Raw genomic sequence first — 12,811 nt, forward strand, 5'->3', positions numbered from 1 at the left:
CGACCGCACACTCGACCAGACACTCGACCGTGTGCTGAGGAGGACTCAACCGAGTGGAGAATGCACGAGAGAAGCTAGCTCGACCTGCCACTCGACCGAGCACAGGTCAAGTTGACCGAGCCATTGACTATGTTGTCTTTAGATATTCTCTATACCTAGTTTTTACCCTTTTGGGAATTATTTTTTTTGCACTTTTTATTTTCCTTAGATTTTGTATAAAGATTTCGAGTTTTATTTCTTCATCAATATTATAGATCTCTGTGTTATCTTTCATTTGATGCAAGTTTCAATATTTTCTGGGTTTATGATTTTTGTGTTCATCATGTGTTCTTGTGAGTAGTTCTTTAGGACCTTGAGGATGGGTTAGGCTAGATTGATCTTGTGGTTTGTGTGATTTGGTCAAGCTTGATTGTTGTAGATCTCTTCTAGGCTAGATGATCTTAATGCTGATCCTGAACTGAGAGGTTAGGGTTTGATTTCAAGCATCTTAGCATCACACCAATGTTTAAGGAGCATAGATAAGGCTAGATCTAGAGCTTACCATTAGGCTTGCTAAGAGATTAGAGGTCTTGTTTGGTTTGAGATGTATTGCTTAATGCCTGCTTGTGTAGATTCTTTACTGTGTGAGAACAAGTCTAGAATTGCATAGGTTTGATTGTTTCTTGCCATGAGAGTGGAAGAAACTTGTCTTAGATTTATATGTCTAGAGATTAGCTCAAAGTTTGCTTGAGATTTGTTGACCAAGTTAGATAACCACAATGATTAGTTCAGCCCATGAATCCCTCCTCAAGGCCTTCTTTGTTTATTGATTTTTAAGTCTTAATCCTGTTGCTTGCTTGTTGTTTGATTCGTATTTGCATTGCTCTGTTTTTATTGTGTTGCTCTGTTTCCCGGATTTATCCAGCTCGACCCTGTACTCGACCTACACTCGGTCGAGTGCTTGCTCGAGTTCATCCCCAGAACTCTTGTTTATGATTTGTGATTGTTCTGTTTCATTCCTATTTGCATTTCTGTTTCATCTACTCATTGTCCTGTTCATTATTGTCTTGCATTAGTTCATCATATTAGTTTCTATTTATGTTCTAGCTTCATATAGTCATAATCATTCTGTTCCATTCACATTTAGTTCTTAGTTCTTGTAGTTTTACTTTCTGCATCTTTACATTTTCATCTTAGGATTGTTAGTGACAAACAATCTTTGCATTTGACTTAACTTAGATTCATATACATATCTTAATTGTTCACAAACACGCATTTAGGATTGATACCTCTTATACTGCAACAGCATAAGGGGAATTGAAACACCCATCCATCTATCCATTCATATCTCACCATTGCATACATTCATCATCATTCATTCATCACCCACACAACAAATCTTGTTTCAGTAGATGGATAGACTAGTTTATCTATGAACGTGTTTTGAAGTGCCACCTGGTATGTAAACAACAGTCAAAACACGGACTTGCTGACAAATCTGACCCCATGCGGTTTGAGAGGAAAGTGATGTGCATCAAATAAGTGAAGAAAATGAACCGCCATCTGTTTGTTTCCATATAACATAGAAAAAATACCACATGCCAGTGTTGCCTCAGCATCTACGGGAACGTTACGAAATAGAATAGAAATGCCTCGCTTGATGTCTCTCTCCTCCGCAACAATCTGGAGGCCCTCGTAGTAGATTGCAACTTTGTTTCCAGCTTTGAATCATTTTTTGAATATACGCCTATGAATCCCTTTATCTTGTGGGCCACCGTTTGGGTCGTCTAACGTTTGGATCAATAACGGATGCCAACAGATGTTGTAGATGTTTGCATCCTTTAGAACATAGGGGTCAAGCACCGTCTTCAGTCCTCGCCGACCCGACTTTAAAATTGGAGCAAGTTGTGACAGCCCATCTACTGCGAGAAGCCTAACGATTTCGAGTAAAATATCATTAGGGAGATATGCGAGCTTATTGTGTGTTTTCGCCATTTTTTTTTTTAGAGATTTTGTTATCGTAGTTATTATATATGCTTCAACAACAGAGGAGTTAGGTGGTGAAATTTGTATATATACTGTACAATATAATGCGTTAACTATATTACTCTACGTGTCCTTTTAGCCCAATGCATAATGAAGTATAAGTTACACCTGTGTTAGTTGGGAAAAGGAGTACGTAATGGAAACGTAACAGAATACTGGTTCACAAGGTAAAGGTTGATCTCTCGTCGCCTCGGTAACCAAAAATATATTTCGTTCAGATAAAAAGTATAATGTACTCGTTGGGCACAGTTTATGATTATTACTTGCTTAAAAAGTGTTCAGTAAACACTATGATGAGATAAGAGTCATTTCAATATTTATGTAAGAACGACTTTCCACAAAAGAAGATGTCAAATCACTACACGTACTTCTCGCATTTAATGCAATAGCTTTGGCTGTTCCGGACGTGAAAAGTGGAAAATTTGTGTAGTTCGTATATAATTCGACTCAAATCCGGCTTGTAGAAAAAGACACGTTTCCGCACTAGCATATTTTACTAATAAACTTACACGAGTAAGGTCTTGAATGGAGAAAGCATAATAAATCAATTATTTGACTGTTCAAGTGCAGATCAAGGGTGAAAAGCATCAAGGCCTCTTATCACTTTATAAGTTACCATTCAAGATATATATTGTTTTTAACTTTATTTTATTTGTCTTTTTGTGGTAAATGCATGAGAAATACATGCATAACTTGTCAACAGTTTTTTTATGCTCTTCACCCTTAATTTGGACATGAACAGCTAAATATTTGAGCTACTTTTATTATGCTTAATCTGCTTGAAACACTTGATCTCCTCTGCTTGATATGCTTTCTCTATTCTAGGTGATATGCTTTGAAGTTGAAACTGTATAAAGAAACACTTCTACAACATTTAATGATTAAAATTCGGTGTACGCCTGGTTCACTTGAATTGTAAATCTGAAACCGCTACTAACCCAATATTATTTTAAACAAGCCCGATTAAACCATCTCTTGAAGTGTTTATCAAAATTATGGTACAGGGTTTCGAATTGTGGGAAACAAAATTATGGTCTATCGATGCTTGTTAATATTTAGGAGTTTAATGGTTAAGGTGTCGGCTTAGCGATATCCTCTTTCCTTTTGGTCGGGATCTCGTTCTTAATTTATCATTCCCGGTTAATTGTTAGTGTTGTAAATATACAAACTATACACATGTATGTATATTACATTGGAAACGTACATTTGGGGTCTTAATAAACTGACACCATGGAAAGGCGAAAGGCCGCGTCGTTTCGAGTTGTGGCTCTCCGTAAATATTTAAATTGCTCTCAACCTTCGTCTTTCCTAACACGGTTTAAAGTAAGAGATATCCAAAATCTGAGAGCACCATGAGCTTCAGAACCGATCGTATTGCTGAACTGGATCGCGAGAGAAGGAATTGGTGTTGGTGTATCCACGCCAAGGTGTTGAACGCTTGGTCGATTCGCGAATGCTTTATAAAATGGGTTCTCCTACTTGTGGATGAAGAGGTTAGTTAAACAAGTCTTTCTTATTTTGCTAAATCCAACAGTTTTTGATGTATACCAATATGTCTGTTATGAAGGGTTCCACAATCGAAGTGGCGTTTCTACAGGGTGAATTCCCAAATATCCCGCCAAACCCTGAAATCGGTTCCTGGTACGATATTCGGGAGTTTATATTAATCAAGCCAACTCTCAAGGAGAGGAATACTCATCACCCATACCAAATCAAGTTTACGCATGAGTCAACCATGGATGTGATCCAACCTTTGAATCACAAAAATTACTTCCGCTTCGAGGATATCGATGATATAACTAATGTTAGAATTACTTCAGCATCTTTCGGTATGTTTTATCTATAATTTCTTTAGTATGTATATATTAATGTCCGTGAAATTATGAATTTGCGAGGGTTGCTAAGATTAATTTAGTGGTCGTTTGGTCAGTTTAGAACTAGGGTTTGAAATGTATCATTTGGAAAAGTACAAAATAAACGTTACATCTCGAATTTTTTTTCCCCGCGCTAGATGTTTGTGGGTGCATCGTAAATGTGGACGTCATAAGAAGACGTCATGATGGCAGGTGTATGGAAGTTGTCTTCACTCTCCGGAATGGCAGGTTAAGGACCTATTATGCTATAAACATAGTAAGATATATATATATTTATATATATATATATATATGAACTTCATAGATTTAACTTTGATATCAACTGTGCGTTAATGCAGGAATGAAAGTATCAAATGTCGTCTCACAGACTTCTATGCTCATCACTTCCTCTCTGATTGGGAATCAAAGGGATATCATGTTCTCCACAAATCCGAACCAGTGTTTTGTGTCTTCCGGTTCTTTAATGTTGGGAGATATGAAGGTACGTCAGAGTAAATTGATATGATAGAAGCAAGTACATGTGACTTGTCTAGCCACTCAATTACGGTAAATGTGTGTAGGACTTGAACATCACAAGCATATGTAAGTTGATATTATTAATAATTGGTATGAAAGCATATGTGTTCATATTGCTCACAGTCTCACATGTACATTTTTTTTTTACTTATAGATGTGAGTTTGCAGCACATTAGCACATTAACAATGTGATGGGACCGGATGGGGAGAGTGCAGGGACACAAATTGAAACAATTGCCCAGGAAGGAGAAAGCTCCAGAACTCATACAGAAACAATGCAGACTTTCGTCAGACTGTCCGGGGAATGAACAATGAAAAATGTCCTAATAAAGTAACCAAATGTTGTTTTCTATTTCAAATATTGTATTAACTTAATGATACGAATGCTTGTACTATTTCTGAATAATAAGTAGAATCTTTAATGTTATATTTTATAATTAATTCCCCACACCTACCTTGATGTACGTTGGGAGTCATAATATATTGTGGTAGTAGTCTACGTACGCAAGCTTAAATAACCGTACATTCAAAACAAATGAATAGCAACATAGACTATAGAAAAAAAATACCACAAGCATGTAGTATATGTTAGCAACTAACAACCTTAAGATTGGTGCAAGTCTGCAAAGTACACCAACCCATCAACTACGAGAAGCCTAACCATCAATTAAAATATCATCAGACAGATCGGGAAGCTTATTAAAAAAATTTGAAGCACTTATATATGGCTGATAAACAGGATAGGACAGCAATGTTAGAAGTGACCTATATATGCATGAATAGTTGATTACTTAGTTGGAAATATTTGTTATATATTCTAGAATATAACACATATATAATTTGTTTTCCCCAAAATTACATCCCTTTGGATTGATCTCGTTGGGAGGAAGTGATGATAATTACGTTACTGGATACACACCAAGTAAACATAATGATGAGAAAACTATCATATCTAAACAACAATAAATACGACTTTCACATCAAAGTTGTCACATCGGAGAACTTACAAATGTCATTTCTAAGCATAGGGTTAGCTGATGGGTGAGTTACAGCCAATATTTAGCTAATTCGAATATAATGAATTTCAAATCCGATAACTCAAAATTGACAAGTCCACATAGTGACGTGGGGGTGACTATGTGATGTGGCATCGTGATTTACTATGTGGAAACAAATTTACGTTGTAAATTTTTAATAATTCAAAAAAAAAACAAGACACTTTAAACGACGTCATATAGAAACTAGCATAAATTCCCAGGATTTTCGCCAAACTCCCCAACCACCTCTCACATCGTAGGTTTTATTAGTGGGCAGGCTGTAGTTTCCGTGTATTTGTATCTGCACATATTGCTATTAGTTTACTTACTGCAAAAAAATGGCGACTTCTAGGCGTAACAAGCCTGATCTGCCAGACGAGATCTTAATCAAAATAGCCAGGCATCTCGTAGTTGATGGGTTGTCGTACCTTGCTCCATTATTAAAGGCTGGTCGTCGAGGAGTGGAAACAGTGCTTGCCCCCGAAGTTCTGAAGGTTGCCAACATCTACCACATCTGTTGGCATCCTTCTTCATTTCAAACGACAAGGAAGCCAAATGGTGAACGCCATGAAGAAGGGATTCACAGGCGTATTTTCGAAAAATGTTTAGACGCAGGAAACAGAATAGCAATCTACAACGAGGGGCTACGGGTCATTGCCGAGGACCAAGACATTCAGCGAGGTATCGCACTACTAAAAAATAACGTTCCCGAAGAAGCCGAGGCCACTCTTGCATGTGGGATTTTCTCTATGTTATATGGGGACGAGCAGATGGCGGTTCGTTTTCTTCACCAATTTGATGCACATCACTATCCACTCCAATCAGACGGAGTACGGCTTATTGGGGAAGATCTGTTCCAACGATTGTGTACGTTTAAGACGGCGCGTGAAAACACGTACACAGATTCACTAGTATATCCCTCCAGTTCGTTGCTCTGTTTCCCGGACTGTGCCATGCGTAGTTGTTTGAAATGGGGCAGGTTATCAACCAACACACGTTATTATGACATTGTCTGTGTAAATTGCGGAGCGTGGTGGGTGGCCAAATCTATATGTGAAATCCTTTAGGTGTATTGTCGGTTCACTTCTGTAAAACGTATGTTTCATTATATAATTAAATTACTATGTATTGAAGATGTTAATTAACGTGTCGTTCATCAACTCTGTTTTAGTAAACCTTGCTCGATTTACTAAGTATCCATAATTACATACTTCCTAAGAGAACTAAGCACCCTAGACAACCCGTTGGAAAACAGGGTTAAATTATACGTTACGTGTTATACTTAATCATACCGGGTTATTGTCATAATCCCGGGTGAATGGCCCACACAAAATATAACCAAGAGGCCTACCCAACAAACGAGAATGGCCCACACAAAATATAGCCCAGGTCCCCGTATAGATGACGTGTAGGTTGTTTCACCGATTAAACACACATAATTATCAAACAAACGATGCCGTTTGTTTCTCTTCGAGAACGACACAAGCTGTGAAATTTCTTGCTGTTTTACACTAGAAAAACGACACAAAATCCAATGTTCTATAAATCGAACCGAAGCGAACAAAATCGATATCTTATAAACGAAATCAAAATTAGGGTTCATTAAATCGATTTGGGGAAGACAGAGAGAGCCGCTGCCGTAGATGCTGGACTAGATTGAGGAGTTGGAATATCTGTTAGTAGTTGAACGTGCCTTTTTTAATTTTCTCTCCTTCATTTACGTTCGCTGTTTTGATCTCAATGTCTGCTTTAACAAACACGACTCCAGTTGAGTATGACGATGCGGAGTATGGGATCCCGGCTGTTTGTTACTGTGGTGAAAGGCCAAAGCTACAACCTTCTTTTACAAGGACAAACCCAGGGAGGCTCCACTACACTTGTAGAAATAGAGAGGTAAGTGACGTACAGTTTCCCCGAGGTTGCATAAAGATCAGATTTATTTGCATAACTTGAGGTTTTTGTTTAAAAATTTTTTAAAAAAATTGCAGGATGGAGACTATCACATTTTTAAATGGTGGGATGAAGCTATGATGGAGGAACTGAAAACAGTGAAGGAAGATCTTCTAAAGTTAACTAGTTTGAATCAAATGCGTGAAGCGCTTCAGGGACAAAAAGAGGAGATTGCTAACATCTTAAATATGCACAAGGAAAATCAGATGGAGTTGGAAAGGATGAAGGCGTTGATTGCGTACAAGAGTGATGGATTAACTATGGAATTAAAACTGACCAATGTGTTTGTTGCGACTTTGGTTATACTAGCACAATGACCTATTTTTTCAAGTAGTTTGGTCGTTTTATTAGTAGTACTTTAGGTTGTGGTTTAATTGTTTAACATAAAGTTTTAAACGTTATATTTGGTTTAGTCACATTTTTTTTTCGTAAAAAAAAAAGGACTGTTTGAAACGTTGTCGTGTTATTATTATCGATCAAACCCTTGAAATTAAACATAAACATTTGTACACAAATGTACACATACGTCTAACATTAAAGGTTGGTAGTATTAGGAAGATGCTTACCAAATAAAAATAAAAATATATAATTAACCATGCGTAATACACACAAACATTTTACATCAAATTATTCCTATCCACGTAAGATAGATTGTTGGGATGTAGGTAATGAAGATAATATAAAGAGTTCAGCGACGTGGTTTAAAAGTATGGAATGTAAGCAACATTGACAAATGGAAACATAGGCTACGAATCGTCGTTAGTCCGCTCGCGCTGGTCGAAGTATTCCAACCAGAGTTTGAAATATCTAACCTCAGGGAAGGGTGGTTCAAATATCACTTTAGAGACACCCGGTTGACTAACCACTTCCATCCCTCCTGCGGTGTGGAAAAATAAGGAAAAAGGGTAACCAAAATTAGTTTTATGTAGCACTCTTATATTTAAAAGGTGATTGAATTATTTTAAATACGTTTGCCTAACCCGTACCTCCATCCTTAAACTTGGCCCTCCAAAATTGCAAGACTACAACTAGGTTGCCTCTGCATAGCCAAAAATTGCGGGCGAAATCATCGACCATTTCATCATAACCCACACATTGCAAGTGATGACCCCTACCCATAGAGACACCTTACGTTAATAGCCCGTTATATCTTTAAAGTGTGTGAAAGGTAATAATCGCGAAAACGACTCACTCAAAATTCATCAATGAAAACCGTATCAACCGGGTTCTCTCGGCAAACCGTGGAGCAGTTGGATCGTCCACCAATATTCTTCGTTCGACGTGAGTAACTTGCCCCATCGTGTCTATGGTGTCATGTCATTAGAATTATGGTACTGGATATGATATTAAAAAATGGAACAACAGAATGCAAAGCAGCAGTTCTGGGTCCAAGGAGACCATCGTTCGTAAATTTTGTCGAATGGGATGTAGTCGATGTAGTGATTGGTCGACAAGCAACGAATGTTGTCCACAACCATGTCAGCAGTGAATTTAATCCGGTAGTTGGAAGCCACGACCTTCACAGCGGATGTGTCGTCAGTGACGACAAAATTTGATAAGGTTTTCCACAAACCCTCCTCAATCCCCGTACAGAACTGGGGCAACAGGTCCTCGCTGATTGTTGCCTGCATCTTATCTCCCTACGGTGCGGGAAAAAGTTCAACCATGATGTATGAATCATTTAATATTAAGTGCATATAATATGATGATGAGACGAGTCACTTACGAAAGCATCCGAAACAACCATTTCAAAGGTGACGATGTTCGCTTCTCTCTTTCTCCACTTGCGGATGATCTTAACAGAAACCTTCCAATCAGAACGCCACGTCTGGAGATCGGATAGCCTGTCGAAATGCACCATAACTTTGTTGCACTTATGTTTAATTTGCGGGTGATATTTTGGTTTTGAGAGACGAATACATACTTCACCGGGTGTGTATTTGTCTTCTTATATAAGCAGCAAGCAAACACAAATGGATTATCCATATTGTGGCTTTTCGAAACGTCGTGACTGCATTCCATACAGATACATCGCATTTAGATAATTAACACGTGTAACTGCCGGTTAAGCGAGGACGATACATCGCATGCACTACTTAATTATGACCTTATAGTCGACGTTATATATTGGCAAAAAGTAGATTGGTTAATTTAACAAACCAATTCAATGTAAAACTTTATAAAACATCAAGGAATAGTGAATGATGGTTTAACCTCACTAATAAAGGCTGATATATAGTGTAAATGAACCAATAACGTTGAAGAACTGTATAATTTGAATAAAAATATTAAAGAAAAGCTCAACCGTTGCACTGTTTTAAAAAAAAATATTTTAAAATTGTTTAGTAGTAGAGCAAAATCTTTGTTCTTGGTAAGAGACGGAAAACTGAGGCCTCAGTTGCGACGGCGCATTTGGATGTCCGATAGGGTTGTTTCCATCCCGAGTTGATTAATTAAGGTGTTTAGATCTGGGATAAGTTCTACAAGAGGAGCGAGAATAGAAGTCGGCGACGGGACATTTAAGGAAAAAGAGATTACGGAGGTCAGGTGAAATCAGAAAAAGGCGACTAGTTTTGATTCCTCTTTCATCACCGGTGTTGATTCAGAAAGGTAAGTGTTTCTCTTGACTTCTTCCTTTAAATTGGAAGAGAGATTGTTCCCCCAAATTCTATATTAGGTTGGAAGAGTATCTAGCAAATACATTTAAGAATCAATTTGAGTAGCTCAGGTCATGAAATCGATGAATAGTTGTGTATTTGTGGCGGGCAGAGGATAAATAACCCTAATCGTCAACAGAATTGAACTTTGGTAGACATTGGTATTTGGGTTCATTGGCTTAGTGTACGTACATACTAATATGTACGTTACTTCTTGGTGATAGGATGGATCCCAAAGAAGTAGAGGTCGTTCCTCAGTTGAGCTTGGATCTACCGAGGAGGTTATTTGCTCTTGACCATTACCCTCTCAAAACCAAGATCAATGCGTATTCAAAACCGGAATATCTTTCTACAATATCGACGGTGCTGAGTGGAACAAAAGAAATGGAAAACTTGTTAAAGTCTCCATTTGGGCAGCTTTTTCGTATCCCTGCGAACAAGACCTCGTTCTCCGGTAAACTAGTTCATGGATTTGTTTGCCGTCAATTGGTGACCAAAAAGCGGCATGAGATGTGGATTGTGTTTGGTGGCAATCCAATCAAGTTTGGATTACAGGAATTTGTAGAGTTGACAGGTCTCGAATGTGGAAATTATCCAAAAAAAAGAGATGTGAAAAGAGCTACAAAAACGGATAAAGGATGTAAGACTGTTTGGGATGTACTATTCGGGGAAAACAAAGAACCAACGATCTCCGAGTTGGTAAAAAGGTTGGAGACTGAGGAAATGGAAACGTGGCAGAAACTAGCTTTAGCGATGATAATAATAGTTGATGGAGTTCTAACATGCATCACGCAACCAGTAAAACCAGATCTGAAGACAGTGGAGATGACCAAGAATATTGCTTTTTTTCCAATATTCATGGGGAAGGTTGTCATTTGAACGGACGCTGGAGACTATTACAGGATTTAAATGTCCAGCAAACGTAGACAGTTTAGTGAATATTTTCAAGCAACAATCAGTCGCTGTTCATGGATTTTCTCTAGCACTCCAGCTGCTGGCTTTTCAATCTGTCCCAGCACTTGCAAGATTAGTACCATCTGACGTTTAAGATCAGGCGTTTAATCAAAGATCGATCCACAATCTAGCTAAACTGCACCCAATCAAGACAGCAGACATCTTCGCATGTGAGGCTGCTAAAGAGGTATGTACTTGGTTGATATAATACGTAAACGACTTGAAACTATAAGTTTCGTAAAATGTATATATTTTTGTAATCATCTTATAGATGGTTATTAGACGGATGGTTGGTAGTGGGGAGCATTGTGATAGTGGAGAATTGGCGTGGCGTGACGAAGAAGAAGACCATCAAGTTGACAACATTGAAAATCTTATTAAAGCTGGCCACAAATGGGATGAGGCAATATGGATGGGAAGTGATGATAGGTGTCCAAAACAGATACGTCCCGAAGAGAAAGGTTTGTTGACATTTATACATTACAAAGGGCTTCATTTTAAATTTAATTTTTTTAAATTAATGGTTAATTGGTGATATAGTTACAGTTGTCTGTCGAAAGAGGAAAAGAGCAGACACCGCAATAATTGACAATAAGAAAGAGAAGAGCACAAGGAGACATGATGTGCGACCGGGGGGTACGCCCGTTGTTGATGAACGTTTGGACGATGACCAATTTGAAAGGTATGCAGCGGAACTAAGCCGATTCTACAGGAAACAAGAAGCACTGATAAAGGAAAATCAGGCAAACATGGAGATTTTCGTACGTACAGAGATCCGCAAGGAGATAAGAGCTGCACTATTGGAGGTTAAAAGAAATGAATATGGGGAACCTTCTTATGCTTCGCATACAGTTTCAGAGAAGAAGTATTCAAAAAAAAGAAGAGGGAAAACTAAAATGTTTCGAAGAATGAGTTCAGTAATGATTATGGAAAAAATGGGAGAGAAGGTCAGAAACAGGGGATGCGCTGACACTGCTAAGGTTGATATGACAAATAGCTTAAGGGTTGTAATTTTTTCACTACTTACATATATTAAATTATGTTGCTATCGTGGTGTGCACAGGGTGATCGGAATACTGATGGTTCGAAGGATGTCATAGATGGTCAACACTCTGTCAGTGGTGATTCTTCAGTTGGAGGCCAGGTAATGGACAACAAGATCCTCTTTAGAATGCGACTCAATCAAATTAATGAGGGTGTTTTTGCTTATGCACCTATCATATACACTTTATATATTTGACTGTAGGATACAACCCGTAGTCATATTAATGGGTGGGTAACCGATAATTACGACTGTGGCATGAACGAACCATCCCCGGACAATGGAGTTAATAAGTGTCGCCAAGATTATGACGCGGGGGACATTGTTGTGGAGCTATCACCAACTAAAACCATATCCAATGTAAGTATTTGACACGAAATGGAGATTACAACACTATATTCGTAATAAAGCATTGTCCACCTTTAATTGAACATATATTGCTGCAGCTGAATACTAAAATGGAATCTGATCTGCATTGTAACAAAATGGTAGGTCAGGAAGTAACCATAAAAAGGATAACCATCTGTGGGTTTCATATATATTCGGTTATTTGTTTATCTCCTCTAATCTAAACGTGTAAAAATTGAGCTTGTACCAAGTTCCTACTACAAACACGCGTCTTAAAAGTTTCATTATTTTGAATAGGTGGATGGGGAAGAACTGCATCAAGAAGGCGGAAAAGTCGAGTGGTTTAACAGTAACGGAGGGGACATAAGACGTCAGGAAGGCGAGTCAGATGAGGGTTGTAACAAAACC

The 12,811-nt window shown here is 38.1% G+C and overlaps 1 long non-coding RNA gene across 2 annotated transcripts; it reads right to left on the minus strand.

Annotated features, from left to right (window-relative positions):
* LOC109131400 lies at positions 7,639-12,772 on the minus strand. Of its 2 annotated transcripts, XR_002037039.1 has the most exons (4): positions 9,129-12,772; positions 8,595-9,042; positions 8,389-8,513; positions 7,639-8,279 (listed from the first exon to the last, which is right to left on the minus strand). It is a non-coding gene; the product is annotated as an uncharacterized LOC109131400 (long non-coding RNA). The 2 variants fall into 2 exon arrangements; XR_002037038.1 differs by having other exon boundaries at positions 8,595-12,772.

This window comes from Camelina sativa, chromosome 20, assembly GCF_000633955.1.
Source record: "Camelina sativa cultivar DH55 chromosome 20, Cs, whole genome shotgun sequence".
Lineage (NCBI taxonomy): Eukaryota > Viridiplantae > Streptophyta > Magnoliopsida > Brassicales > Brassicaceae > Camelina > Camelina sativa.